Below are 6,736 nucleotides of genomic sequence, written 5' to 3' on the forward strand. Positions count from 1 at the left end.
CAAATGTGTATTTTAGACAAAATTACAAAAATATATATTCAATATGAGAAAAGCATAAAAACACTTCCTCCCTTTCATGCAAACCAAGCAGGTTTCTCCCCAAAGCATTTACTACAGTTCCACAAGTGGAGGTTATGCATCTCTTCTCCAAAATACTTGGGACCAGAAGTGTCTGAAATTTTAGGAGATTTTGGAATCACTATATTTGCATAATATGATATCTTGGAGATGAGATCTAAGTCTCAACCAAAAATTCATTTATGTTTCATGTGCACCTTATAAACATAGCTGGAAGTAATTGTAGACAATATTTTTTAACAATTTTGTGCATGAAACAAAGTTTGTGTACATTGGAACCATCATAGCGCAAAGGTGTCACTATGTGAGTTGCCCATGTAGAAAAAAAATGCATTTCAGCATATTTTGGAATTAAGAATTATAGATAAATGATGTTTAACCTGTATAGGCAGCTGCCACTCATACAGACTAGAGCTTCAGTTCTGATCTCAGGTGAGATGGAAACAATAAATATGTTCCTTTTCTTCTTTATTTTCAGCAATCTCAGTGGCATTTTCCTCCAATTGTAACTAAGCAAGACATAGACATGCTGGAGAATAAGAAACTGGAAGTTATTTTTAACATTCAAACTCAAGTAAGTTGAATCTGTTGGATTCACAATCATGAATACGTTGTCATTATGAAGGACTACATCTAGATAACTGTTCCATATTCACAATTACTACTTCATCATGCATCTGATGAAATGGACTGAGTCTATGCACACTATGGAAATTTCTGGTCCTTAATTAATCTCAAGGATACAGTTGATATATTTTAAAAATAGATATAAGACATTATCAACTGAGCCTAATTTTGTTCACATGATACATTTGCATATTGGACCTGGTGAGCTTTTTCAAGAAATGTTAAGTGTGCTGTGATATAGCAGTCCCGAACCATTTTTTAAAAATACAAAAGGGAAAAAAACAATAATATCTAGCCCTAATAAACTGAGCAGAAGATTTGGAAGAGTTTCACTGGAGAAGGAAAAGCTCAGAACTGTTTAGGAGAAATGAGAAAATTCCTGACACTATGCTTTACTCAAGTATGTTTGATGCATTTGTCTGGATAATTTGGTACCAGGGGCAAGGATACTTTGACAACATTGGACTTTGAATTAGCTTTCTGTTGAGGTTTGCTTGGCTGCTCTTGCAATTTATGGAAGCAATGATCATACGGCAACATAACTGTGTTCTGAAGAAGTGGATCTGAAGAGCTAGATTAAATTATCTGTTCAATAAATGTAACAACCTCATTGATTATATGCTAAAACTCATGCACAGAATCCTCTTCTCTAATAAATACAGGCAAGTAAAGGGTTATTTTCTTGCTGATGGTTGAGGAGAAAAATAAAGTCTGGATTCACCCTGTTCACCTTATTGGTGGGAATAATATCAAAATGTAGAATTGGGATTAATAAACTCCCAACCTTTTCTTTGCATCGCTAAATATCAATTTCTGCAGTCTTTAAAGGCGCCTAGTGATCTGTAAAATAGTGACATTTGAAACTGGGGAGGGGTAGACATTGTGTGCCATTTGGCAGACTTGTTCAACAGACTTGGGTAATAGATTAGTTTGTGTTAAAATATGCTGAAGAGCAGCAGTTTAGTTTACTCATGCATTCTAGGAAGCAGAAATCTCATACAATTGCACCAGGCCAGGTACTTAAAATTCCCTCTTAGTTTTATTCCCACATAACTGATCCTGACAGGCATATAAGAATTTCACCATTCCAGAAAAACTTCCTTACCATGGAGAAACCCCATTTGCAAGAATTCTAGTCACAGAAACACACACATAAAACCCAATATTCAAATGTTTTGATAGTAACATTTGGACAAATAAACACAGAATTCAAAATCAACATTTTGATTTCAAAAAGAGTGATATCATAACTATGTCCTACTAAATTTAATTAAGCTTATTTTCTGGAGTGTACCTTAAGCTTTCAGCCATGATGATGTATATGAAAGAAATGTCATTATTAGGATTTAGTTTGCCCTTGAGACATACATGCCTTGGTTAAAAAAAAAAAGCAACCTCTGGTGCAGAGCTTTCCAAACATTTGATGTTGATGACACAATTTTTAGATATGCATCATTTTGCGACACAGTAATTCGGTTTTACTAGCCAACTGGAAATTAAATCAACCCCTTATAAAATATAAGGGTACATACATAAATTGCAATAACAAAATGTATGGGAACAAAACATATCTCATGTAAACCTTTCATTTATATATTTTAAAAATATCTGATTTATTGCTTTTTTCACAAAGACTTAGAGGTTTCTCGATACATTTGTGCAGCCGGCACTACAGTCTGCAGCCGGCACACTAACGCGTCACAATACAGTTTGGAAAGCTCTGCTCTAGAGTGTAGGAACATGTACAACCAGGAATGGAAAGTCACTCAGACAGATCATACATTATACCTCTATTTATTTTTTGAGAATCATTTCCTCAAGTACATGTTAGCTGAGTGACTTCTACAGTCAGAGAAATACAGGTGTGTAAATAGTCTCAGTTGTACCATCGCTGTGTTTGCCATTTGAGGATTAACAGCATAGTGTCATACTGGGGAAATTTTCATTTTTAGTATTTATTGAAATAAAAATGTTATTATCTACTCTCCTTTTTCAAATGCAAAGCCTGAAACTGTGTCATATTATATTTCCTAACTGGATGCAAGGAAATGACCTTGATAGCACACTTGAGGCTTTATCTCCTCAGAGTTATGATCCATTCCCTTGTTAGTGATAATAAACTGCATTAGTTTCTACTTTACACTGATGTAGATTATCTACATAATGCCAAGCATGTTTTCTAAAAAAAAAAAAAGAGGTGGAAAGGTTAGCACATTCCTCTCTGTGTGTCTTGGATTTAAAAGAATATAAAATAACTAGTTCAAAAGATGATATATGTCTCCATGAGGAACTATTCTTTTTTTCTTTTTTTAAATACTTTTTCATGCAAGAAGTTGGCATATTATTAGACTACACATCATTGCTACCAGATGTTGAATAGACATAGCTGACAGATATATCTTGGCCACAAATTAGAGCCAGCCTATGGATACCTTAGTCTTCAGCTTGAGGGCATAAATGTCCCTTTGAAACACTGCTCTAGCTGCGTGGGAACCTCTAATCACGAAGTAGTTCATATCACACTATAGCCAATGTCCCAAATTTCACCTAAATTTCATTAATTGGCAATTCATCAGTGATCACTCATGTCCAAGTAGGATGGCCTTCTAAGCATAGGGTCGTGGCAGTGGGTCCGTAGGTGACTGTGGAGATCTATTCTTGACTTGCATGTTCTTCCACTGTGAGGACATTGGTTTCCAGATGGAAGGCAGTCCCGGTCAGGGTTGTTTTGACGTGCCTTCCTCTTGATACATTTCTCCCTTTTGCCCTCCATTCGTTCTTCTTCAAATTCCACAGCACTGTTGGTAACAGCTGACTTCCAGTTAAAGCACTCAAGGGCTAGGGCTTCCCAGTTTTCAGTGTCTATGCTACAGTTTTTAAAGTTGGCTTTAAGCCCATTTTTAAATCTCTTTTCCTTTCCACCAACCTTCTATTTTCCATTCTTCATTTGGGAGTAGAATAACTCCTTTGGGAGACTGCGATCAGGCATTCAGACAATGTGGCCAGTCGAACAGAGTTTATGGTAAAGGATCATCGCTTCAGTGCTGGTGGCCTTTGCTACTTCCAGCATATTTGCCCGCCTGTTTTCTCCAGGAGATTTGCAGGATTTTTCAGAGACAATGCTGATGGAATCATTCCAGGAATTGAGTATGATGTCCATGTTTTGCAAACATATAGCAGAGTAGGGAGAACAATAGCTTTATTACCAAGCATCTTGGTATCCCTATGAATGTCCCAATCCTTAACATTCTCTGCTTCATTTGGAAGAATGCTGCACTCGCAGAGCTCAGATGGTGTCATTGTTGATTTTTGTGGAGAGGTGGCTGCCAAGGTAGTGGAAATGGTCAACATTTTCTAATATTATTCCATTAAGCTGTGTTTCTGACATTGCAGAGGGACTGGCTGGTGTCTGTTGAAGGAGCATTTTGGTTTTCTCAATGTTCAGTGAGAGGTCAAGCTTTCCGTATGCTTCTGCAAAGGCATTTAGAGTAGTTTGTTTGTTGGGAACAAGGGAGGGGGCCTCCTTGGTTGCTGTACCCATTTCCCTCCCAATGGAAACCCCTGCCCTTGTTCTCCTTCCATCAGCAAATTAAAACATTTATTACCGCCAGGATTTTAGAAACTGATGGAGATGGGCTTTAATGCTGTATGGTGCTGTTTTAAAGATTTATATATAGTCTTTGAATTTATTGATTTATTTACCTTATTTATACCCTGCCTTTCTCAGCCCTGTAGGGGACTCAAGGAAGCTTACATATAGGGCAACGATTCAATGCCATGTTAACATAACTAATTTAAGTGGTGTAGTTTTCAGTGTTTTTACCTATATAAATTGTTTAATTATTTTTTAAATATGGTACATTTATATTTTGTTGAAACTTTTGTATAGTTTTAAACCATTGCTTTAAATATATTGTTGAATTTCGTTATTGAGGGTTATTATTATTATTATTATTATTATTATTATTATTATTGAGTCTGGTAAATGAATAAAACAACAACTCAAGGGAAGTTGCATCACATAAGAATGCTGTCAGCCAACAACAATTGGAAACTCTTCTTTCCTTTAGGAATAAATAGACAAAAACAAAGACCAGTACATCATAAATATTGTTTAAAGTCTATATTTAAAACAGTCTTCTTTCACCCCAATCAAAACAATTAAGCTCTAATATTTTAAACAGTCCAGCTGAATGTTTTCTGAAAAACCTACATAATGACATTACAAAGTCCATAAAATCCTATTCTCATTACTGTAATATCCTGTAGCTTTAAAACAGTCCTCTGGAAACCTTTTACCTTCTCTCTGCACTATTGGCCTATATGACAGGCCTTAATTAGCACAGATTTTTCACGTTCATGGATAGATTGGAATTTGGAGGCACTTAATGAGAAAGGTCTATTACCTTGACCAGGCTAAAATTACAGTTAGAGGACATTTCCTTGCTCTAAAGCCTGACTGCATACAAATATTTGATTATTAACATACTGCATGCAAAAAAAGAAAAAGAAAACATGTGATCTTAAACAATGAAGGGCCAGATGCTCAGTGTCAGTTAATCTTTCCCATTTACACTAGAAAGCCAACTGCGTTTAGTTTGTCTCCTTCATTATTGGTGTCGTAAAAAAAAAAAAACCACAGTATTAATAGCCGTAGCATCATTCCAGTCAATTCCATATCCAATTCCATGTCTACGACTTCAATTTCTTCCTAAAGGACAGGAGGGATGGAGCCGATTTTACCTCAGTGGGAAGCGGATTCCACCGGGGGGGGGGGGGAGGCCGCTGAGAAGGCCCCGTCTCTCGTCCCCGCCAGACGTATTTGTGACGCTGGCGGGAGCGAGAGCAGGGCCTCCCCAGATGATCTTGAACTGCGAGACGGTTTAAGATCATCATTACAAAAGGCTGGGTAGGCCTGCTGGAAGAGCTGGGGCTTGAATGGGTTTTAAATTCCGACAACTCATTTAATTGTCAGTGCTCTTCCAGCAGGTCGTTCCACGTTCTTGGAGCAGCCAATGACAAGGTGCTCTGGGTGGTGGTTGCCAGTCAGGTTCTGACTGGTTGGAGCAGCTGCTCCCTGGAGGAGGACCTAAGTGTTCAGGGCGGATTGTATGGGAGAAGGTTGTCCTGTAGGTATCCTGGACCCAAACTACTTTCTACTTCCAATGGGCAGCAGCCCTCTAGAGAAGTGAGCATGGCCATGGCTGAACTTAACTATCTATCTACTAATGTGTAGCAATAAACTCATATATTAGTGCATCTATACATAACAGGATGGCTAAAGACATCTTAGACAGAAATATTCATATTCACATGCATGATGGGATGAGAAAAAAGTGAAGTGGCCACTGCCAATAGTACAACTGGGAGAAACTTTTCACAAAGAACTTCACATCAAAGTGATTTCACTCAAGGAATTTGAGGCTGATTGAAGTGAGCACACAATGATGTGATTGCTGCATGCGGTCTTAAAAGAGCAAATAAGGGGTCCATATGGATTTGAAAATATTTGGCAGAGAAGGCCAAAAGCCTTGTAAAAGTATAGCTCCCATGATTCCATAACATTAAGCCATGGCAGTTCGTGGTATCAAGCTACATTCTTTTCATAGTGTAGAACAGTGGTTCTCAACTTGGGGTCGCCAGATGTTTTTGGCCTAGAATTCCCAGAAATCCTAATAGCTGGTAAACTGGCTGGGATTTCTGGGAGTTGTAGGCCAAAAACATCTGGGGACCCAAGGTTGAGAACCACTGATGTAGATGTATCCAAGATTAAAGGAGTCAACTCTCTCCACCTGCAAAGTTTGCCATGTTTGTTGTTCGGCATCTTTTCCAAAATCTTCCTTGAAAAGGAAGATGGGGTGATCGAAAAGCTATTCCATGCTGAAGAGAGCCAAGATACAAACATTTTAACACAATAGAAGTTGAAGTGTATAATAGGAGGAGGAGGAGAAAAGAGAGGTGGGGGAGGGGAGGAAGCAGAGAAATCTTTACTACTGACTGAGTCATGGAAATCTCTTGATTGTCCCAAAGC

The sequence above is a fragment of the Anolis sagrei genome, chromosome 1, assembly GCF_037176765.1.
Source record: "Anolis sagrei isolate rAnoSag1 chromosome 1, rAnoSag1.mat, whole genome shotgun sequence".
NCBI classification, from domain to species: Eukaryota; Metazoa; Chordata; class Lepidosauria; order Squamata; family Dactyloidae; genus Anolis; species Anolis sagrei.